The 24319-nt window shown below is 45.9% G+C and overlaps 1 long non-coding RNA gene across 1 annotated transcript in view; it reads right to left on the bottom strand.

Moving 5' to 3' along the window:
- Positions 1–5911: 5911 nt before the first annotated feature.
- The window catches only part of LOC138489747 (uncharacterized), a 111286-nt gene continuing 92878 nt past the window's right edge, over positions 5912–24319 (bottom strand). The window contains exon 3 of the long non-coding RNA XR_011274877.1: positions 5912–6335. This is a non-coding gene — a long non-coding RNA (uncharacterized lncRNA). The remainder of the gene's footprint in view (positions 6336–24319) is intronic.

Genomic DNA, 24319 nt, shown 5'->3' with positions numbered 1-24319 from the left:
ATATGAAGACCTCCCGAATGCTCTATCCCTGGATCCCGCAAATCGTGCGTTTCCCGTAGCTCCTCTAAAGGGGCGAAAGGAACGAAAGGGCTTACCGCTTTGGAGAGAGCCCAGCGAGCGCGCCGTCTCAGAGTCCTCCTTCATTCCTTTCAAGGCCTCATCCACCTTTTCGCCAAACAGATGGTCACCTTCGAAAGGCATGTCGACGACCTTATATTGCACCTCGGGTCTAAAGTTGGTGCACTTGAGCCAGGCCTGGCGTCGTAGAACCACTCCGTTGTTAATTTGTTTGAACCCCGAGTCTGCCAGGTCCACCGCTATATTGATAGCATGGTTCGAGGCTTCTTCTCCTTCACGAACCAGGGACATAGCTGATTTTCTGTGTTCTTCTGGGAGGTGGTCCAAAATGGGTGCCAGTCTGTGCCACATCTCCCTGTCATACCTGGCCATGATTGCCAGGGAGTTCGCTGCTTTCACTGTTGACGCTCCCACTGACAGAATCTTCTTACCGAAAGCGTCTTGGCGTCTAGCTTCGGAGTCCGGCGGGGTAGAGCACTTATGCTGGGCCTTTGCCTTTCTCGTCGCCGCCGCCGATACCACCGAGTCAGGCGTGGGTTGCGCAGAGAGGCATTTTGGCGTCGAATCTGGAACTTTAAATTTTTTCTCTACGCGGCCTTTGACCGCAGGTTCCGAGAATGGATGCCGCATGGTTTGGACGCCCTCTTTCCATACGTGGTCCAGTATCGGTATCGAAAAAACGGAACGCCTATTCTTGCCCATGTGGTCAAAGAGGAAGCAGTCCTTCTTTTCTTCTTGTTGGGTCAAACCGAACTCCTTGCAGGCTTTTTCCATCATGGAATGGAAGGCCCCTATGTCATCCGGTGGAGATGGGTGAATGGGACTCTTCGGAGGATCCACCTCCACATCCGAAACCCATGACGGGTCTCTCGACGGCGAGAGGGAGATATCAGAAGCTGACCCCTGTTCAGAGAGGGAGTCCGAGAGCTCACCTTCTTCCTGGACTGTTGGAGCAGTTGGGCCCACGACCGATCTAGTCGGGCGGTGTGAAGGTCCGGGCTCGTCGACGAGGGGAGTCGTCGGAACAGGCGGGAGCCTTTCGTCCAGGGACTTCAAGAGCGAGTGTAAAGAGGAAAGTACCTCCATGGAGAGAGTAGCCTGGGCGTTTGGAGGCTGGGTGAAAACTTGAGAGCAGGTTGCACCAGAAGGAAATCTGGGCCGTAGCCCCAGGTCTTCCGGGCTCACTATTCTGAAGCCGTCGTCTTCTTTGGAGGCGATCGAAACTGCCTGTTCTTGTAGCAGTGTGTCGGGTAGCCCCATGTCGAACGTTTCTGGCCTCCAGGCCTGGAACTCCGTCGACGAGGGAATCGTCGTCGACGATGAGCCCATTTGAAAGGCAGGGGACTGTGACGGAGTGGGCACTTGGATCGTCGCCGTCGTCGTCGTCGACGGAGGGCCTGCAGGTGGCTTAGGCGGTCCCGCCTTCGCGGAGCTCTCCCTGCGTTTATCCGCCTCTCTACTCGTAGCTGATCTTTTCTGATCGCTCGAGGAGGATTTTGGCCTGTCCTTATCTTTCTTCGACGAAGAAGAAGAGGAAGATGATTTCTTCGTCGATTCTTTCGATGAGGCCTTAGAGGGATGACTTTGAGGCACGTCCTTCCCCGTAGGTCGTGATTTTTTGGCCGGAGGTTCCGACGGGTGTGAGCGTCGGGAGGCTTCTGATGTTTTCGCTGAGGCGATACTGCGCACCGATCCTACCTCCGACTGAGGGTACGCTCCAGCGCCGTCGTTCAGCCACGAGACCAGTCGCCGATTCCGGTCCTTCAGGGTTTTTTGGGAAAAACCCTTGCAGATATCACATTGGTCCGCCGAGTGGTGGGGGTGAAGGCAGTAGATGCAGTCAAGATGGCCATCCCCTTCATAAACCTTCTTTAGACCGCACGTGGCACACGGGCGGAAAAGAGGCTTACCCGACATTATTGCCAGACCAACTAACAAAACTCGTAGGAGTTGGAAGCGGACCAAACAGACAAACTCGCAGGAGTTAGAAACAATCGATAAGTATTTGAAGAAAATACACGAGGAGATCCCACTATCTTTGGAGACGGTTGAAATCTGAAGGGACCCGCGGGGGCGGGGCTTATATACCATCACGTCCAACGGGGCGTACGTGGGCGGCCCCGTAGAGGACGCAGACGGGGATAGGGCAGAAGTTTTTCCTATTGGAAATGACTATATATATGTGTACCGAGGGTTCCCAGTCTGACGACGGGGAATATTCTAAGCATGTGAATCCATGAAAGATCCAATGCTGGAGAAACATAGTTCCACTACTTCTTTTCATACACTTAGACCACTGAATTAAAGTAGACATGGGTAGTTGAGACAAATAGTAAGTTAATGCTATTCAGACCTGTGTGTGCGCGTGCACGCATGCTTCAATGTCATGCCAACCATGCATAAGTCAGTGCCCCACTTGGGCAACCGCAGTCAAAAGAATCTGGACACACCACTGCCGAGGCCTGAACTGCACATACCAAATACCTTAATGCTTCATAAAAGGAGAACAACATTTGACATCACTTTAATAGCCGATAGCTGAGCCAGCCAGGGGAGTCGATTTTGCTTTCTCAGAGCATCATGCTGCCCCCACCTGCCGCCCACCTCCCCAACAACCTCCCTGCTTTATAATCTTCTCGTGAGATCAATAACATATCGTGGCCAGTGAGAACCAACTGGAAATAAAATATTTTCATAGAAACTAAGCTACCTCTATAGAATTGTTTATTCGACCACCAATACAAATAAATGACCAAATAATGTAAAAGTACACATTCCTTTTCCTTTTTTGATGTTAAATAGTCTATACAATAATGACGGACTTCTTATGAAAACGTTATCCCCAGATGGGGACACATAACATCTCCAGAGTTACACAAAACCAGAAAAAATAGAAAGGGATGTGTTTATCATAAGCTGAGATGAGGCGAGTGCAGAGCGAACATGCTGTAAAATGGAGTCGTGAATCCCGGTCTGCAAACATGGAATTCCCCAACGCATCATCTCCTTATAGAAGCAGTCTGCATTGGTGGGTAGTGCCAGGTGACGGTTCACACAGTGTTCTGCACCCTTATGCACCTCCCGGTCAGGGGTGCGGAGTACATGGCTGCTCCAGGGCCCGGGCTCCCTTTCCCCCAGGAAAGGCCATCTGCGTACTGGGAAAGGCCATCTGCGTAAGAGGCCCAATGCTTTCAATGGGCAATTTAACCCCCCCACTTCCCCATGTAAACCAGAGGTCGGTGCTCCTGCCTCCAGTGGCACTGCTAAGACCCCCATGAGACTAGTGGGGAGCAGGCAGAACCCCGAGACCTAGCACCAGCACCATAGATAACCATGAAAGCTGGAGACTTGCTCTTCCACCTGACCTGAAGTATTTTTATTTTGGTTTATTTATAAAGCGCAACCAGGCTCAGGGGCATACGGGCGCATACGTTTTTTGATCATGTTACATAAGAGTACAGTTACATTAGCAAGCAGTAGACAACAGTTACAATAGTTGCGGTTACAAATAAATACATACATTGGTATTACAGGTACAAGCATACATGTTGCAATTAAGGCGGTGGGCCGAAGGTGAGACAGATAGTAATATTATTTACAATATGTACAGTGGGTAGGCAGTAAATCTAAGCTCTAAGATGTTAAGCTGTCAATGTGTTCAGGTCATGAAGCCAACGTTTGGTGTTGCGTTTAAATAAGTTGAAGGAGGTTACAGACCTGATTGGAACAGGTAGTGTGTTCCATAGCTTTGAGGCTTGCACAGGGAAACTAACTCCTCCCGAGTTATGGAGTTTGAATCTTGGTGTAGACATAGGGCCTCATTACACGGATGGCGGTAAGGATTTACTGGTACCGGTAAAATACCGGTAAATCTTTACCGCCTTACTACGAGGTCCCTTTGCGGGTTGGGGGATTTAACGCCTGCTTTTTGCAGGCGTTAAAAACCAACCCGCAAAGGGACCCAGGGAGCTAATTACGGTACCGCAATTTGCGGTACCGTAATTAGCGCCTTCCCCATTCCCATTGAGCCCTATGGGCCAAAAATGGGAATGGGGAAGGGCAATGGTGGAAGGGGGAATTACCGCCCCGCCAACCTTGGAATGGGGCGGTAATTCCCCTTTCCGCCAAGGCGGTGCCAGTATTTTACCGGCATGAACCATGGCGCTAATAGCGCCATGGTTCTCTGCCATCCGTGTAATGAGGCCCATAGTGTTAACTTGAGCTGTTCTAAGTGGTCTTGTAGATGTGTGTGGGGTAAGTTGGTTAGAGATGTAGGATGGTGCGAGGTTAGCCCTGGCTTTGTGGGTAAGGGCAAGAGCTTTGAGGGATATTCTGTGCTCTATAGGGAGCCAATGCAGATTACGTCTAGTCTCAGAGATATGCGACTTCTTAGGGATGTTGAGGGCTGGCCTAATGGCGTTATTTTGAGTTACTTGTAGTTTGTGAATATTTTTTGTGGCTAGTGCCTAAGTAGAGGGGATTACAATAATGTACTTTGGACAAGACTAACGTTCTAGCAAGAGTAATGCAGTTGGGAGTGGAGATAAACGCCTACATGCGGTAATAATTTTACATGTGTAGGCGGCTGAAGACGCTACTGCATTGGTTTGTTTGGTGAAGGATAATGTGGCATCGAGGTAGATACCAAGGGTTTTAGTACTATTAGAGACAGGGATGGGGTTACCATCAATAGTGAACGATTTGAAAGCAGTATTTAGTTTTTTTAGTTTTTTTAGTTTAGCGTGTATGGCAGGGATTGAGGCAAGGGTCTGGCATGCAGGGTTGTAACTTCCTGGAATGCTGCGCTGTCTTAAAAGAGTTGTGCAAGAAGATTGGCAGACGTGCGCTGATTGGCTGGTCTATGGTTTGGGAAACTTGTTGAGCTTTCCACTGCTCCTGCTGATGTTGAACTCTGTGGCCAGCGCATCTCAATACCACAACCAGGGCCGGCCTTAGATCTGGCAACGCCCCAGGCAAAACAAAATGGCTCCCACCGTCACAGGATTTTAAGAGCAAAGGCATTGTGGTGGCCATGGTGCCCTACGTAAGAGAAAAGCTCCTCCCCACCAGCCAGGGGTGAACTGAGAACCAAACGTGACCCAGGAAATAATTCTCAAAGTGGCCCCATGTCACACTTTTTCAACAAGGCCAACCCGTTTTCTTTGAGAAAATGTGGAAATAGCACACAAAGAGGCCCAAAGTACAGAGGCCCTTATAGGCCAGTCCACCCCGGCCACCAGCACGGGAGAAAAATAAAAAAACTGCAGAATTGTTATGTATACGAGGGATGAACTTGTTCGACTTCTCTCTGGCCCTTTTTTGGGGTTTCAAAGGCCCTGTGTGGCAAAAACCATGTAGACTCCCCAATTTGCATAGCATCACCAACATCAAAGTGACATCACAGAAAATAACATAAGGAGAGTCATCAGTGTTTGATAAACTAAAGCAGCACAGGTAAAGACAGTAAACAAAGTTTCCACGTGTAAGACAAGAGATACATATATGAATGGTCGCTATTTTTGTGTAAGGAGGCCACCCATAGGCTCTCAAACCACGAGAGAAGGTGTATTTAAACAGAAAAATCTGCAAACTGATTCACTTCTAGGGGCTCCCAAATTTGCCAGATAAGACACATAAGAAATGATTTGCCCAGGATCACACACTTTGGTTGAGTGGTGAAATTAGGATTTGGGCCCAGTCTGCAATTTAAGCATTGGACAAGTTGCCCTTCCAGCTTTAGTTGCTGTAAGCTTTTGGGTTTCAAAAGCTTAATACAAATATGTTTTAAAGCAATGCTTTAAAAAGAATCCAATTGCATAAGTAACTAGCTGGACAATGAAGATTACCCCTGCTGTAGCGCAGGGAGTCTTGATTCTATTAAAGACACGGAGGCAAGCAGTATGCTTAACTTCCTTTAATTCTACTCTTCCAGCAGATTTAAATCTCAATAATTTCTTAACTTTTTCTTTCCACCATGAACCCCAGGGTCTCTGGTATTCCCATGTCCATATGCTGCCCCTGGGCTCCTTGAGCTACTTCCTGCCCAGGTCGTTTCCTCTTCTTTGATGCTTTCCAACTGACATTGTGAGAGAAAAATGCAAATTACACTTCAAACCTCAGAACCAACACGCTGCCTACGGATGCAACTGAACTGCCACTCTACACCAGAAGACTTCTCGTGGCCAACGCTGATAAATCCTCTTGCGATATCTCGCGACACCAGATCCCGGACACTCAGGCGCCCTTCTGGTCATCACCTATCAGAGAAGACATACATTAGGAAGGGTCATATGACGCAACGCATCAGCAACACTTGATAAACATTACACAGAACTGATCCCCAATGCTATGTGTCGCTGGGCGGGATAATGCTCGCCTCCATGTCTTTAATAGAATCACAACTCCCTGCACTGCAGCAAGGGTAATCTTCATTCTATGTCAAGACCGGAGGCAAGCATTATGCTTGTTCAAAGCTATGCACTACAGCCGCTGCTACACTCGCTATCAGCTTAAAATAAAATGTCTTAAACGTACAGTCGCTAGACCAATCCGCCGCTTTCAAGATGTCCTAAAGACTCACTCCGGCTCCAAAGGCTTTGGAAGTCATGGCACGTCTAACCAAAGGAGCCCTGAACCATGTCACATCTATCCCTGCCAGGGACATGACTTCACGCACCCATCGGGCCAAAGTCGATGCCGCAACTACCTTAAACAGCTTGCAATGCATGATGAGCAACTGCAACACTTCTGCTGGTCTCACCTTGTCTGTCCTTGTTTCATGATATTTGACACAGTTGGCTACGCACAACTTAGGCTGATCCTGAAAATAGGGATACAAAATAAACGACAAGTGGCTCTTTGTCCTTTTAGCTACGGAGAAGGTCACCCCCTCGAGACCAAAGGTCTTCCTATCTACTTTGAGTGCTTTCACATCAGACACTCTTCTACAGGATACTAGGTACAACAGCATTGCTAACTTTCATTGCTGGTTCGACAAACCCCAGTTACATGGCCAGCCCGTAAATAGCCACAAGACCGCATCGACGTCCCACAGCTGCTCGTATTTAGGGATGGGTGGTGTATTGACTTTAACGCCGCATCAGCCTCACCACAGCCGGGTGCTCCCCTTTAGGGACCCCGCCCAAAGGATTGTGTAGTGCTGAAATCGCTGATCTGTAGACCCCTGCCATTCGGAAACCTTTACCGTCTCTGGCTAGGGATGTTAGAAAATTGAGCACCTGTGCTAAAGGGGCTGAAACGGGATGAAGTTTGCGCTGGCTGCACTGTAGGCACCATCTGCCCCAAGCTGCTTCGTAGCTCTAGAGCATAGAGGGGGCCCAGGATTGTTTGATCAATTCTTCAGCCAATCTCGAAATGCCCAGCAGACTCCATCTTCTCCCGATACCCTGCACACTAGCAGAGGTAGTTACCCCATCTTCGCCAGAGGATGTTAATTCCCTAATGGGTCTGAAATGAGATCATCCTTGAAATGAAGCACTCGAGAAAATCCGACGAATGTTCCATCAGAACTGGAAACCACACTTGCGACTTCCAGTTTGGGGCTACTATGACAGCTTCTGCCTTCTCTCTCCTGATCTTCGCCAGAACCCTTGCTAACATCATGAAGGGGTTGGGCGGGGGCACAATGCACTGTGCTCGACCACGCTTGAAGAAAAGCGTGTGTCTCTTGTGCTTCGGGGTCCAGTCTCCAGCTGATAAACTTTGGTAACTGGTCAATCTAGACGTGAATAGGTCAGTGTCTAAAGGGCCCCACAGAGCTGCTATCTTGGCGAACACTCCTCTGTGCAGCATCCAGTCACTGGAATTGTGCCAGTAGCAAGTGCTCCAGTCCGCTACTACATTCTGCATGCCTGAGAGATACTCTGCTGTCACAGAGATTTTCCAATCAAGGCAATAATGCCAGAAATCCTTGGCGAGTTCCACCAGCATCCTCGACCGCATACCCCCCAGGTGGTTTATGTATCCACCCACAGAAATGTTGTCCATCCTGAGCAGGATGCAACGCTCCGCCTTGTCCTTGGTGAAGGCTTTTATTGCAAAAGAGCCTGCAAGCAGTCCTGAGCAATTGATGTGGAGGGACAGTTCCTCCTGCGACCATATGCTGCATTTCTCCAGATGCCTGCACCAGGCTCCCCAGCCTGATCTGCTGGTGTTGGACTCTGTGACGAACTCTGGAACATCGCCAAAAATTGCACGCCCCTTCCAGGCTTCAATGTTCTGAAGCCACCATTCTACTTCTAACTTTCCTTCCCGAACTAGGGGCACTAATTGGTGGTACCCCAGACATTCTCGCAGAGGACAGATTTTCAATCTTTGAAAGGCTCTGAAATGTAGAGGGCCCGGGAAGATGGCTTGGATGGAGGCTGCTAACAGCCAGACAATTTTCGCTAGGGCCCGGAGAGATATCACGGACTTTGCTAACGCTGCTCTCAGTTCTTTTTTATCGCCCTCATTTTAGGGGCTGGCAGCTCCTGTGTCCCTTTTGTGTCCACTACAAACCCTAGGAATTCTCGGCATTGCTTTGGGACTAGTTTGGACTTCTCTCGATTTATCAGAAATCCTAGGGATGACAGCAGCTGAACTGTCCACTGGATATGGTCGATAAGCATTCGCTTGTCATCAGCTAGCAAGAGGATATCATCTAGGTAGATGAGTATGCAGATACCTCTTTCTCTCATGACCACCGCTACCAGTCTCATAACTTTAATAAAAGGCAAGGGCGCAGAGGATAGTCCGAACAGAAGACATTTGAATTGGCATATTTGCTTGTCCCATAGGAACCTGAGATACTTGAGGCATCTTTGAGATTCATCTTCATTAACCAATCCCCTTTCCGGTGGTGTACTCCTTCCATCTTGAAGTGCCTGTAGACCAGCCACACATTGAGTTCTTTCAGGTTGATGACTGGCTTCACTTTCCCTTTCCTGTGTACAAGGAACATACTGCTCATGAAGGCAGCCTCTCGACTGCTGCAGCATTCCACTGCGCCCTTGCTCGCTAACTGCTTCAGCTCTTTCTCTAGTAGTTTGCTCTCTTCACATGCTTGCGTGAATCTCTGTGGCCTGGTTTGCTGTACTGGCAATGCCACAAATTCTAGCTGAAAACCTGCTACTGTCTGTAGTAGCCATGCATCCATTGCTTGAAAGCATTTGCCAATTTCGCAAGCATAACTCTGTCCTGCCCCCTGCTGGGGGGGTAGGATACTGCATTTCTGACCTGACTCTGCTGCTGGATGACGATAATACCCTTGTCCTTGCGTCCATGGTTGCCGTTCCTTCAAGCTGGGCAAAAGGTGTCTTGTTGACGGGCTTCCCAGTAATGGGCTCTCAGGTTCTGCGAGTGAACGTGCCCGGATGCACGGCCTCTGCCGCGGCTGGTCCCGGCAAAAACTCTTGATGGGAAAATCTTCTTAATGGTTTGTGCTTTTTCCAGGGCTGTACACATGCCCACAAATATTCCCATCTCACCAAATAGGAAACCTTGAGCAGCCTTGCCTGCCTGGTAGGAAGCGAGATCCCCTAGTTTTTCGTCTATGTTCAATAGTAAGCATCTCTTCCTTTCGGACGATAGGGCACAATTCACATTCACATTCCCAAGGAGGCATACTGCCCTTTGAGCGTAGTTGGCCAGAATGTCGGGGTCCACAGCCCCCCCAGCATCCTTGACTCTTTCTATCAGATCCATGGGGTCTGCCATGTCTAAGACCTTCTGCTGGCAACCTTTCCAGGGCCGGTGCATGCCTTTTCTAAGATCTCTCAAGGCTTTGGATATGAAGGTGATTATTTTCAAGTCCAGGTGCACTCTGAGCACATACTACGCTGCTTAATGAAGACTGTTAATTCCGTAATAAATTAAGGCTTGCGCTGTGTGTGTGCCGGGTCACCTAATGTTAAACGCTGCGCAAATGCAGTAATTAACAATCGAAAAGGTTACACAAAATCAATATTCGTACATGAAACGTTACACCCATAAGACATTCTTATATGGCTTTAAAAAGGCATGATAGTACTTTAAATGCATGAATCATCATAACGTTGCACATTGGTAATACACTTCTAAGTAGAGCTGAAAGATCTGCTACTTATTTCTTGGAAGAGCAGAAAAAGAAGAGGCGAGGACATGGGCAGGAAGTAGCTCATGGAGCAGAGTGACAGGATATGACATGGGACTACCAGAGAGCCTGGGGTTCATGGGGTGTGACGTTTTTGGAATATTTTTTCTGTTTTAAGGTTGGAAAAAAATGCATTAAAGAAATATGGTGAGTTAAATCTGCTGGAAAAGTAGAATTAAAGGAAGTTAAGCGTGATGCTCGCCTCCTGTTTTGACACAGAATATACAAATAATTATACAAACATGATGAGCAAAATAAACATGTTTATAGATGTACTTTCCCTTTTCAGAAAGGAAAATAACCTCTCCATTGGCAGCTCTTAAGGGCCATGATAAACACCATGCCCTGACCCCCATTTCTCGCACACAGCTCTGCCTGAACAGATGTAATGTTTGCAGAAGACAAAACGCTGATCACTGCAGTGGCGTTTTTTGAGGTGATTCAGAAAGCCACTGAAATACAGTGTAGAAAGATTGTTTCTGCAAGATAGCACGGTGAGCTACGCCATGAGATATCACCTGCAAAAACACAGGTTCAAGTCTCCTTTAGTCCTGCCCACTTCGACCTCTGCTTCTATATTTCGGGGGAAAGTGCGACCACCATAGCATTCACAGTGTGAGGCTGTCTGAACTGGATTCTGTTGGGTGACTGCATGCATCTGTGAAAGGAGCAGGGAGCTGGCTCATCCTGGGTTTCTGGGCCTTTCACTGTTACATGCGCTGCATACCAAGTAATCTGATATGGCGGCCGCCATGACAAACATGATGCCATACACTTCTGTGGACTGTGTCTGCTTGTTCCTGGTGCTGGAAAAGAGGGAACAGTGGGCAAAAATCTAGCCACTCCAACTGATCCCCACAGACCCTCTTCAGGATTCCACATACAGAAACTCTGGGGTTTCTACAGTATGCTGTGGATCCATTGAAATGGGGCAGACATGGGAAAGTCCTGTACTGTGTTTCACCTCGATTTTCCACAAATTCCTTCTGATTTACAGTGAGGTTGTAAAGCCTTATATGTGGCTGCCCCCTGGCTGGTGCCAGCACATGAGTGTGTAGTTTATCACTTAAACAGGGCACTGTCACCGCACCAGCTAGTGGAAGCTTTTCAAATGGTGCCCTGTGTCAGTGAAAAGCACCCGGCTCCTGTGCTGGGAGCAGCTTAAATAGGTGTGCGGCCACCGGACCTGCTGATGTATTGTATTTGTATTTATTTTGTTTATATAGCGCCTTACACCAAAGCGCTGAACATCATAACAACATGATACATAAAACAATAACAGTAGAAGCAACTTACAGTAATGAATCAGTCCAACAAAACAGTGAGAAGAGCAATTAAACTGGAGGGAAGAGGGGGATCTTAGCAGTAGAACTGAGAGGGAGAGTGAGGGGGGAGGAGGAGAAGAGGGAAGGAAGGGAAGGGGAAAATGATGAGTGGGGAGGAGGGAGAGAGGAAGGAGATGATCAAGGGGAAAGAGGAAGGAAGGAGGGGGAGCAGGAGGGGAAGGGGTTTCATGGCCGTGAATGGAGAAGGAGAGATTTAAGCGATGTGCGGAATGAGGAGAAGGATGGAATAGAGCGGATAGAGAGAGGTAAGGAGTTCAGTACCGCAATCAGAGCCAGCCTTAGATCTGGCAGCGCCCCAGGCAAAACAAAATAGCTCCTGTCGTGATGGGATTTTAAGAGCCAAGGTGTATGCTGGCATCGTGGTGGCCTTGGTGCCCTACATGAGAAATATGGGTCGACTTCGAAAAGGGAGGAGCTTTTACTTAAACAGGGCGCTGCTGCTGCCGGTATGGAGGAGCCGTTATTTTGCATAGGGTGCCACAGACGCTGCCGCACCAGCACAGGGAAGATTTTCAAAGGTTCCTACATGCTGGGGTGGTGGCCTTGGTGCCCTTTGTAAATAACATGAATTAGGAGCCCTGGCCAACTGTCCACATCGCCCGTACTTGAGGCTGGCCTTGACTGCAAAATTAAAATGTGGAGCATTTTGGTAATAATATCACAAGAATTGGGCTTGACCCTCGCCCTCCACACTCTCACCTCTCATATTAAACAAAGGCTTTTTTTAAAATAAATAAAACATGACTCAGTAAAAATAAACCTCTTGTAGGTGCCTACACCCTAAACACTTAAACATTTTGGAATATGAGGCGATTTCTCACCCTCACATCACTCTACTACTGTGGGTCAATGATTAGCATGGGTTTGCCAAGACAGCAGAAAATGACATTTCGACATGAAAAACTCATCTGATCCCACCTCCACCAAACTGACCGTGGAGCAATTGCAATCTCAACGAATAGCTGAGCTTAAAACGTAAAATACTTTATGTAACAGCCATTGCACAATATATTGCTAATAAACACTAAATTGACAGAGAGCAAAGTTCGGTGGGTCTGGACCTGGGTATGAAATGTATAACACTCCCCACCACCAGAGACAAATTTGTCTCCTACTTGGGGAGACAACAAAACAAGAAAAAGGTACCTAATGCGAAAATAGAAACGTTTTAGGGTGTGAGGGAACTGGAAAATGTCAGCAAAGGACCTTATATGAAGCAGACATTTAATACAGGTAGAGTGAGCCAAAATGGAGAAGGGCCTTGTGGGGACTCCATCTCGCGAGATCACGCACCTATGATCTCGCGAGATTTGCGAAGCGGAAGCCCACGAAAAGGACGAGAGAAGGAGAACCCGCCGGTGGCTGCAGGAGTCAGTCAGCCCCGGCGCTCCTCCTACCTGAGGACTACAGATGATGCAGGGCCTGCCTACCGAGGCCCCAAGACTGTCCTGAGTGTGTGAATGCCAGCACACCCATATGTAGTGAAGATAACTACATGACTGGACTGCTCCACAGTGAATAAATACCCCAGCCCTGCCCAGAACTCGGAATACCCTAGATCTGATGTAATAAGAGGTGTCTCAATAAACACCCTTGAATGCAACTCGTGTCCTGTCATATGTCTAGCCCTCTACAGTCCTGCCACCTTCACAAGTGCATCAGTAATGGAAGGGGAATAAATTAGTGTTACACTCTCCAAGGTCTGACCACTCAGATTATAAACGGGGAACAACTCCATGGCAGGGCGACACACACATTGTCAGACTGTGAAGTGTGGTAACAATGTAGACCGTATAAGTACTGTAAAATGCCACTAAGGCAAGATGAGTCAAGAAAATGCTAGGACAGGTGATTCAAGATGGAAGGTCGTCTCAAGAAATTGGAGGACATGTTGGGTCATGTAGAGCATTGTAGCACCAAGCTTGACACGATGAAGAAAGAACTTGTGTACCTAGGCAAACTTCTCAAAAACCTTGAAAATAGGAACAGGCCCAATAATATTCAACTGTCTGATATTCCCAAAGGCATGAAAAGTGAAGATGCTGCAAGCTTTCTCAACAAAATGTTTAAAGAAACAGTTAAACTATCACCGGCCACCATCTTGCATATCTAGTGACAACAAAGCCGTGGCCCTAAAGCCAACAGCCCAGCCAGCAAAGACCTATAGATGTAATATTCCACCCTGCTACCACCATAGTTCAGGTTCTGGAGGATACTAAGGCCTCAGGCCTCTCTCTCTTGAAGTAGGATAAACTAAATATCACAAAATAGGACCAAGTGGGCCACTTGCCCTGGACCAAAGGCCCATAAAATGAACACACAAGAGTCCAAGGAAATCCACTTTGTTTAGAATTAATTTCTAAGCTCTACAAATTAGTTGAACTTGCCCTCCAACCACGGCGAGATGTCCTTTGTGGGGCGACTAGCCCTAGTAGTAGCTGGTGTGCCGCCTATCTAGGTTTAGGGGACAGATGAGAAAGACTGGCCCTGAACTAATGGCAGACCAGAGTCTCAGAAAAGAGCATCTAAGTATGTAGGCAATGGATCCGACACTATACTAAAATCCAGAAGTTCCAGAACAAGGAGCACAGGAGGGAGTCAAATCCAATGCATTCCTCCTTACTTATCTGCTCACGTGTGGATTTTAAAAAAACACCATAAGTAATTTCAACAGGATGTCTGGTAGTGTACAGACATTCTGTAAATATGTGGTCGACTGGTTTCAGTAGGGTATCAATCCCTTCTTTCCCACTTTCTTCAGGACCCAAAAACATTTAAGTTCTTGTGCCACAAGTCACAATTACAGGTTTTGTGAAGACAGGCTTCTGCACCTTTTACCCTTTTGGATACCATGTCGCTGGTGATCACTTCTTGGGGGTTATTTATGCGTGAATCATCAGCCGCGACTATCTGGTTTTCTGGTTCTACAGGTTGATAAGGGCTGTCTCTAAATGTACACGCAGCAAAGCGTCCAGTCACCGGCATTGCTACCAGTGACTGGATGCTTTGCTGTGTGTGATTTCTGAACCACTTCATGTAGAAAGAAATGCTAACTGCTTAGCAAGACAGCAGTGCACTTAGAGACAGATGCCCCTATCGACCTGTAGTGTTGTTAAGTGACTAGACTGGCACTTTGGTGTAGCCAGTCTAGCCATTTCTTACTGTGGCATGACATTTTCTTCTGGGCATTTATGATAAGCAAACATGATATGTGTAATTATGTGTCAGACATGTTTTCTTATTGCTGCATTTTATTTGTAATGGAAAAGCCAATAGGAGTAGGTGTTTGTGTGTAGGCAACGGCATGTATTAGCAGAGCCAGCTTGGACATGTGTTCTTATAGCATCATTACTAGCAACATGCACAAAGCAAACATGAGCATGTTCTTATATGTGAATACTGTAGGTGCAGTCAGCATGGACATCTATGGGCACAGCCAGCAACAAAATGTGTTTTACACTAGTGTACATTGTGGGGAAAGGCATCATGAAAAGTCGCTGTGAAATGCTCATGTGCACGGTTGGAGACTTGCATCTATTTGATTTTTTCATGTGTTACCCTATAAAAACCGAATGAAGACAGATTGGCTTTTTATAAAATTTATGACCATAAGTGTACTGTATAATGCACCATTTTAATGCATTATTCACAATGTTTTCTTGGGGCGGAAGATCCCCTCATAGGCGCCTCTGGGTGGTTGTGGCTCCCTTGCTATGCTTGGACCCTTGTGCTTATTTGTGGCAAATATTTACGCCCTCGATTTAAAAAATCACCAGCCGCCACTGGTCATAACCCTGTTCCTTCCACGAACAGTGCATTATAGCAGGAGATACTAGTAGGAATAATATATGATTGTTCAGAATCATTTTAAAACTCCATATAGATGTAAAAAATGAAGACATTTCCTAAATATACAATAATATCCAAAATGATTTGGGCCTCATTACAAGGCTGTCAGTGAATCAGTGGTGAATCTGCCAATTTATCACCAAAATCGTTTGCTGTTACCACCACATTGTCCCGATGGCAGAACCACGATTTCGCGAGTAGTAGTACAGTAGTCTAAGTCCCCATTTTTGGATTCCATAAGACTCTTTTGCAGTTTTACTGCGAGTGGTAATTCTGTGCAATAAATCCTCAGATTATCAAAGGTAAAGGGGAGGATTCCCCTCCAGCTTACTGCTTGAGGTTGAGTTCTCCACTTTACCTCCACACTTGGAATTGGGTTGAGCGGTAAAAGTGGTGGCAATTCCGTTACTGCAAAAACATTTTTTTAAAGGGGAAAACGTATCAAAATTACAATATCTTCAATTACATCCACATTAGCAATTGTACTCATAAATTAACAAGCAAGTTCAATAAATTCAGCATAACTATGAGGACAGTTTCTTAGGACATCGAGATACTGAAAACAGTTACTTGGCACCACATTGGGTTTAACAATCAAGCACACTAAGATCCCTAACCAAAAACAAAATGTTACTTGGCCTGTATCCAGGAGAAACATCTCCATGATATGGATGTTCTTAAAAGCTGCAGCAACTGGATCTCCACAGTAATATGTTCTGTCGATGTGGATTAAAGGACTGGGATTGCCATTTTAGTCAACAAGAGTTACTGCTACATTCATGCCTCAAAACCTGCACTCAACTCAAGCCAAAAGTGAGTGGTAATTCACACTTGTCAAGAAAGAAATTGTGTGCCGTGTGCATGTGGAGAACTGGCATTCACTCCAGGGGGCAAACGACTCTCTGTTCCTGGCTGGTAGCTTGCAACTTGGGAATGTGACCCTTGCATTAGAGCATCACTCTTAAGAAGTCAACGTTAGATGGGTGCATGCCCGTTCCCAAACTGGATGAAATAGACTAAAAATGGTCAATGTACGTAAACATGCTAACGATAACCCACCCTTCTTGAAAGATCTATCTATACATCTTTCTCATCGTAAGAATTACGGATTGCCCTTTTGGGTTGTGATTGCACTCGCCCCACATCTCCATAGGCAATCCTCTGTCCTCTATTCCAGATCTCATAGTCAAGGTGCCATGTTTTCTATGTTCCATTCTAACAGCCAGTTTGGCACTTGGAGAGCTGTACATCACAATGGCTGCCCGATTAGAAATGGAAGAATGGTGCAGGTAATCCCCATTTTTTGAAGTCACAGGACTCCATGGAATGTTAAAGGAATTACTGCAATCAGTCATTCTGCCTTTGGTAATTCCTTAATGTTTTGGTGGTAAAGTGGATAAGATTCTTGCAGAAATGTGTTGGTGCTATCTCTTCCACTTTACCTCCAATCCCAGAATCTGGCAGTGCAGTAAAAATGTAGGTAAGTCCCTTAGTGCCAAAGAGAGTGGCAGAAATGCATGAATTTCCACTTTTGTCCTGCTCCACCAAACGCATAATGAGGCTGCATACACATATTTAAATAAATGAACATACACACGCATTTGTATGTTCATTTATTTATGTATTTATTTAAATATATGTATGGATGCATGTATGCTTGTGTTATGAGTAAGTGCGTGATGGGGGACCGTGTGAATGAGACAGAGTGTTTGCAGTGTGTATGTTGTCTAAATGTGTGTGTTTGTATGTTCATTTATTATTTAAACATGATTATGGCTGTGTGTATGCTTGGGTTATGAGTGTGTGCACGATAGGTACTCGTGTGAATGAGACAGAGTGTTTGCAGTGTGTATGTTGCCTAAATGTGTGCGTTTGTATGTTCATTTATTTAAATATGTGTATGGATGCATGTATGCTTATGTTAAGAGTGTGTGCATGATGGATGTTCGTATGAATGAGACAGAGTGTTTGCAGTGTCTATGTTGTGTAAACCTGTGGGTTTGTATGTTCATTTATGATTTAAACATGATTATGGCTGTGTGTATGCTTGAGTTATGAGTGTGTGCACGATAGGTACTCGTGTGAATGAGACAGAGTGTTTGCAGTGTGTATGTTGCCTAAATGTGTGCATTTGTATGCTCATTTATTTATTTAAATATGTGTATGGATGCGTGTATGCCTGTGTTTTGAATGAGTGTGTGATGGGGGCTTGTGTGATTGAGACAGAGTGTTTGCAGTGTGTATGTTGCCTAAATGTGTGCATTTGTATGCTCATTTATTTATTTACATATGTGTATGGATGTGTGTAGGCTTGTGTTATGAGTGAGTGCATGATGGGCGCTCGTGAATGAGACAGAGTGTGTGGTGTGTGTATGTTGTGTAAATGTGTGTGTATGTTCATTTATTTATTATTTAGATGTGTATGGATGTGTGTAGGCTTGTGTTATGAGTGAGTGCATGATGGGCGCTCGTGAATGAGACAGAGAGTGTGTGTGGTGTGTGTATGTTGTGTAAATGTGTGTGTATGTTCATTTATTTATTATTTAAATGTGTATGGATGTGTGTATGCTTGTGTTATGAGTGAGTTCATGATGGGTGCTCGTGTGAATGAGACAGAGAATGCTTGCTGTGTGTCTGTTGTGTAAATGTTTGCGTTTGTATGTTCATTCATTTATTATTTAAATATGTTTATGGATTCAAGTATGCTTGTGTTATGAGTGTGTGCATGATATATGATCGTGTGAATGAGACAGAGTGTTTTGATTGTGTATGCTGTCTAAATATGTGTGTTTTAATGTTCATTTATTTATTTTTAAATATGTGTATGGGTGTGTTTATGCTTGTGCTCTATGTCTGTGCTGTGGGATCCAGGCGACAAGGATGGCATTTTTTTTTTTACTGGATATCTATGATAGATGTCTAGTAAAAAATAGCAAACCCATTTTGTATTGGGATTCTTTGATAAAAACAAGCATGATAAGTCTTATTATGTAGCTTGACTGGCATTTTAGTACAGCCAGTTTGGACATGTAGTCATACTTTGGCATGCATTTTTAATGGTAAAGCCAACTGGAACATGTTCTTATGTGGGGATGCAGCCATATATTGGCAGGACAAACATGGACATGTTTTCTTATAGTATCATTACTGACATTATACACACATCAAACATGAGTATGTTCTTATATGGGAATAATAGGGTATAATGGTGTAGTCAGCTTGGAAATGTATGGGCACGGCCAGTGTCAACATGTTGTATACTGGTACATTTTGTGGGAAAAGGCATAATGAAAATGTGTTGGAGAAATGCTCCTGTGCACTGTTGGTGACTTGCAGCTATTGGATTTCTTTTATTAGTTACCCTGCAAAACCCAATTGCAAACTGCTTGGCTTTTTACCCAATTTTTCTAAAAAGTCAGCTCTAAAATTGACAATTCTCACTCATTATATAAAAATATTTCTCGGACCCCCCAAAACCTCGATTGAGTGGTGAGAACTCCCTCGCTCCGCTCAGTCGCTTTGGGACAAAAATGTACACCCCTCCAGTTAATACCTTCACCAGCCACCACTGGTTTAGGGTTCATAACTGTACAGTCATAGTTCAGTTTATCTCCAACTGCTATAAGTTTGTAAAGTGAAGAGGTACGCTTTCACTTTAAAATGTACATTTCCAGAATGGTGAATATGGTTATAAAAAGTAGTGAAACTGTTCACAGTGTAAAAAAAGTAGTGGAACTTTCCTCTCGACCGTTCCTACTCTCTTCGATCTCTGCTGCCATGAGATTTGAACATTCACAGTGCTGACTCACCAATCTCACAGGCAAGCATTTAAATAGTGAGCTCTCAATAGGGATCACTTGAATCCTCCTAATGGTATTATTATCTAATTATGTATAGCTAGTAAATCTTCACTTATCTGAGAAATACTCCAGCGCTCAATAAAATAGCCCCGCCTTCTAAATACTTAAGTTTGCCCGCTGGGAAGCCTGGTCAAAATGTGTGGTTTCTCAGTGATGATGGAGTGAACTGAACTGCACGCTGGAATCAACAGCACACAGGACAAATAGTGTGAAGCAATAAGCCTTTGTTTGATCCAATGGTTGATAGTTGCAAAGTAGCTGTGCTAAACTGCAAGAAAACCAAGCTGTTATTATTGGGCCTTGACTACAAAATTACCAGCACTAAATCCCCACCTAGTGACTCCACGCCTATTCAGCCACGCCACAGGTAGAAGCTGAGTGTGATATCATGGGAGCCATCTTTACTTCCAGGTTTTGTTGATTGCCTAAAAAGACCCCGAGTGGACCAAGCTTGGGCACCTCCAAGATGCTGATCACGTTCACGTACCATCTCCTCGCCCCACCACTGCCACCTGAAAAACAGACCTCAGATTCCTGTACCCCCCCCCCCCCCCGCAAGTACAGAACTGCAACTGCACATTCCTATGACCCTGGAGAAGCATTGCAGGTGCACTGGACTTGGATCACACCACCACCTAATGATAGACAGCAGGCCTAAAATGTTAGGATCACTTCACACCCAGGACACAAGCTCTCTGGCCTTCTCATCAGCCTTTTTATCATCTCAAAACCCGGATGCATCATACCGAAAAAGATGCACTCAAAGAAACATGGAGACTTAGCGAGCACACTAACAACACTCAGAGCTCTCAAGTTTCCTATGGCCAAGCGTGAGAAGGCCAGCCACTTCAGTTTTCCCTCTGGATTCTGGGACTCGTAGTTTTTTTCTCTGGCATTTGAAATTTAGGAAAAGTAGAGGTCCCAGAATTCTGAACAAAAACAGGGCTGTTTGGCATTCTCACGCATGGCCGCGGAAAACTTGAGAGCACTCCAAAACCAGGAGTTAACTAATACCACTATGAATATGAAATTACCAATTCCAATGCACAAACTGACCCAATCCAGTGGGGACACCATCGTGGTGACTGACCTACCCCTGCATCCTGGTGAAGCGACACCGCTCTGCTCTCAATAGAACCCTACAGCAAGCATTGGCGTTTAGCTGAGGGACATTTCTAGCCATGGGGCACCTGCCTAGCTTCATGACACCGGTCAAGTAGTACTGTATAAATAAGCATATGAATACAATGTTTAATTGGGCCCCATTGAAAAATGCTTTGCAAAATCAGGCCCATTGTATTTTCCAAAGGAAAGCAAAGAAATTGGGAAGAGATAGTATATTGATGTTTGGTTTGGAGTCTGGTGATGTCATGGCCCTGAGTGTGGAATGTGATGCCCTGTGTGTTCCGTGAGTGACGGTTGGTGCTGTTAGTTGGAGAGAGGCTGTGGATGGGTGTGGGGAAGCCCAGTGTTCCTCTATGTGAGTCGTGTCTTTCGTGTCCCCTACCATCCCGGTGTATACCCTGAAGATGTGCAGGACCAGGACATTAAAGGAACAGTAAACCTACCTTGGTGACCCACGATCTTCATTATTACAGATTGCCATGCTGCACAGGCTCAATTCAGCTGTGAAAGGAGTGGATCCGAAACTGCATTACAGCAGTTAACATGTGAGAGGGAACTAAAATATAAAAACAGTGATCTCTTTGGGGCTTGTTACTGGTGGTTTCCAATGTCATAATGGTGTAACGAGCAGGTGTTACCATTGCCCAACTTTGTGGTACTCATTTCATCCATGCAGGGGCAGTTGCCTGATATATGACTGGATCTTCCCTATCCCAACCGGGTTTTCGGAGTTAAGTCTGATATATAACAGACTCTACAACTTATATGCAGCTTAAAAGAGCACAAGGTTTGTGGCAGTAGAGTTCCAGCAACACCAGCTGATCAAAGGTAGACTGGCATATTATTGACTCTGCCCCAGCCCTTTTTGTCTTTTAAGGGGAGCCAAGCATAGTGCTGACTCTTCCCCAGTCGATAGGCTTTTCAGAGACAAATGTAGCATCTGTTGACTCTGCTCGAGCCATAGTGGCAGTGCTTTAAGTGGGCCGGAGCCAGCTGGGGGCAGGTCGCAGCAGTCTCCAAAAAATGGGGCTGAGCCGGGTCCCTGATGGGGCCCCCGGTACCACCACAACATTGGCGGGACATATTATCCTGCCCCAACCACAACAGGAGATGCGCCCGCCATTTTCGAGTCAGGGAAGCGGATAGAAGTGCCAGCCGCCACAGCTGTGGCTGGCTGGCACGTCTGTCAGTCACTGTAACTTCCTCTTGTGACCCCGCTAATGAGGGGTCGCAAGAAGAAGTTACTGTCCTTTTGTTTCCCTGACCCCTCCTCAGATCACCTAGGTATCTTTGACCCTCTGTGAAACTGGGGACTCCATGCTAATTTCTATATTTATAAAAGATGGCTAGAAAAGTACACAATGCAAGCCATCTTTTATAAAGCTTTGCCGATGGACAAAGATGCTTCGGACTTTGTCAGTCGTCAAAGCTTTACAAAAGATCGATTGAATTGTGTACTTTTCAAGCCATCTTTTATAAACATAAAAATGATGGCTTGAAAAGTATGCAAACCATAAGGTATGGAGACAAATATTTAAATGTTATATATCTGTGTGCGTACCTTACTATGGTTTGTGTACTTTTCAAGCCATCTTGAAGTACACAAACCATAGTAAGGCATGCAAACAAATATGTAAATGTAAGCACTTATATATTTATGTGTGTACCTTACTATGGTTTGTGTACTTTTCAAGCCATCTTTTATAAACATAGAAATATCTAATATATTTCTATGTTTATGAAAGGTGGCTTGCATAGTACACAAACCATAGTAAGGTATGCATACAAATCTATAAATCTATAAATGCCTACATGCATCTATATATTTGTTTTCGCACCTTACTATGGTTTGTGTACTTTTTTAGGACACGCCCATCCCGCAAGCCATGACCCCAAATGAGGACCCCCGCGATTTCTTATCCCACTTAAAGCCCTGCATAGTGACTTTCAGGTGGGAGGGAGCCTGATAGTATCTCTGATTTGGTTTCTTGCTCATGGCATGTCAAATTGTGCAGCAGGCTCAGCTCCCCAGCATCTCTCAATGAACTATAAATGCCTCGATATTGAGGGTGGACGGTCAGTCGGCAGGATACACAAAGCCCCAGGATGCAGTGTGCCAGACACTGCCCGGGGTTAACGCATCATTCAGTAAAAGAAGATGCCACTCCTGAGAGCAGACGCAGCATTTGGCAGCGGGGTACTTGCCGCGGGTAGGCTTTGTTCCACACTAATGCAGTCACTGCGGTTCTGCTGAGGGGGGCCGCGAGGGTGGGAGGGGGCTAAACATCTGGAATTCAGTCTGGCGAGAAATTGTCAAAGTCTGGTCTGCTTCGTCAACTTCATTTAGGTCGTACATCATGAAACCTTAATATTGAGGTCTTTTCACATAGACCCGCCTCTTTTTTACAATTCAGGGGGTTTCGCCCCCGACCCCTCTTGCTCCATCTGTCACCCCGCTCACCCCCTCACTTTCCTGAGCTAATACCGCCCCTCCCCACCCAAGACTGCTGAGCCAAAACACATACATACAGACAACACACACATCAACACACACGCTCCCACACACTTACCCATTCTCGTCCTGCACTTCCGGGTCCCACTGAGCCTGTGAGCCCCTGCACGCACTCGTGTGCGGCAGAGGCGTGACAGTTCGATTTAGAAAGACTGGTCTGGGAGGTCACGGAGCGGTCTTTCTAAATTGATTTTTTTTTTAAAAGACCTTCATAAAAAGATCTTTTCACCTAGAATGGTAAAATAGGAGGCACATTTAGCCTATTTCACTTTGCCAGGATAATTTCACCCACACCGAGTGCTGAGAGCATTAGGTTCACATTTGAATGCTGTTTCGAAGTGGGACAGCCCCCCCCCCATGGTGAAGAACCCATGGGACAATTCTTTACCCCATGAAAGAGCGTAATTTGGGTGTGGCAGTGAGCGCTCGCCACCACCCTTGTGGCACACAAGCACATGACCAGATTTCCTGTACGCATGCTCACCCAATCCAAAGCATGCACACGGGCAATCAGACCACCTCACTGGAATGGGGCAGGTTTCCATTCAACTGTTGAACGCCCCCTAAAGAAACTGCATCAGCTAAGGTAGAGGATGCTCATTGAGTACAGAAAGGGCCCCACATTCCCTTCTGGAATAACAATGTGTACCCACTGTCGAGAAAACGAGATAATAAGTCCTTTTCACAGGGGGCACACATTTGTAATTAGGTCCCAGGTGCGCAGCAATACTTACCTTTCCCTTATCACTGAACATCCACAAATATTTGCTACTTATAGACATAGAAGAGCGCCCCGCCCACTTATCGGCATTGGCGGGTGTGGGGTTTCATGGACTCTTCAACTCAAGACTTTAACTCTGCCCTGTGGATTCCTCACACACCGGGACAGCAGGAGGAAGAAATATCTGATTAACCGCACAGCTAGCCTTTTATTATTATTATTGTTATTATTATTATTATTATTGTATTTATTGAGCGCAGAACTAGCTTTGAGAAGCAACCGGTGCTTTACAGAGGTATACAACAGTACAGATGCATAACAGAGCGCTTTTCAGAACAGATGAGAGGTTGGATACAGAGGGGCACAGAGGAGGGCTAGAGCTGTACAGGGTGGTGGGAGGTGAGGGGCAGACGGCATCTAGCGGGCAGGTGATGCGGGGGGGGGCGACATGATGGATTAGATGTTGAGGAGAGACTCCTTGAAAAGATGGATCTTGAGTTTTTTCTGAATTGTAGGAGCGTGGGGACGAGTCTGAAACTTACGGGGAGGAAGTGCCATAGTCTTGGGACGTAGACAGAGAAGGTTTTTTTTCTGGTACATTCCTTTTTTGCAGGAGCGGATTTCAAGTCTGCATGTGTCCTGGTTCCTGGTGATGCACTGTCCACTGGAGATGCTGAGTTTCTCCATGCGGTAACT

This window comes from Ambystoma mexicanum, chromosome 9 (assembly GCF_040938575.1).
Source record: "Ambystoma mexicanum isolate Mex_15411 chromosome 9, UKY_AmexF1_1, whole genome shotgun sequence".
Lineage (NCBI taxonomy): Eukaryota > Metazoa > Chordata > Amphibia > Caudata > Ambystomatidae > Ambystoma > Ambystoma mexicanum.
The sequence above is the reverse complement of the archived record's forward strand: the minus strand, read 5'-3'. Positions and strand labels throughout refer to the sequence as shown.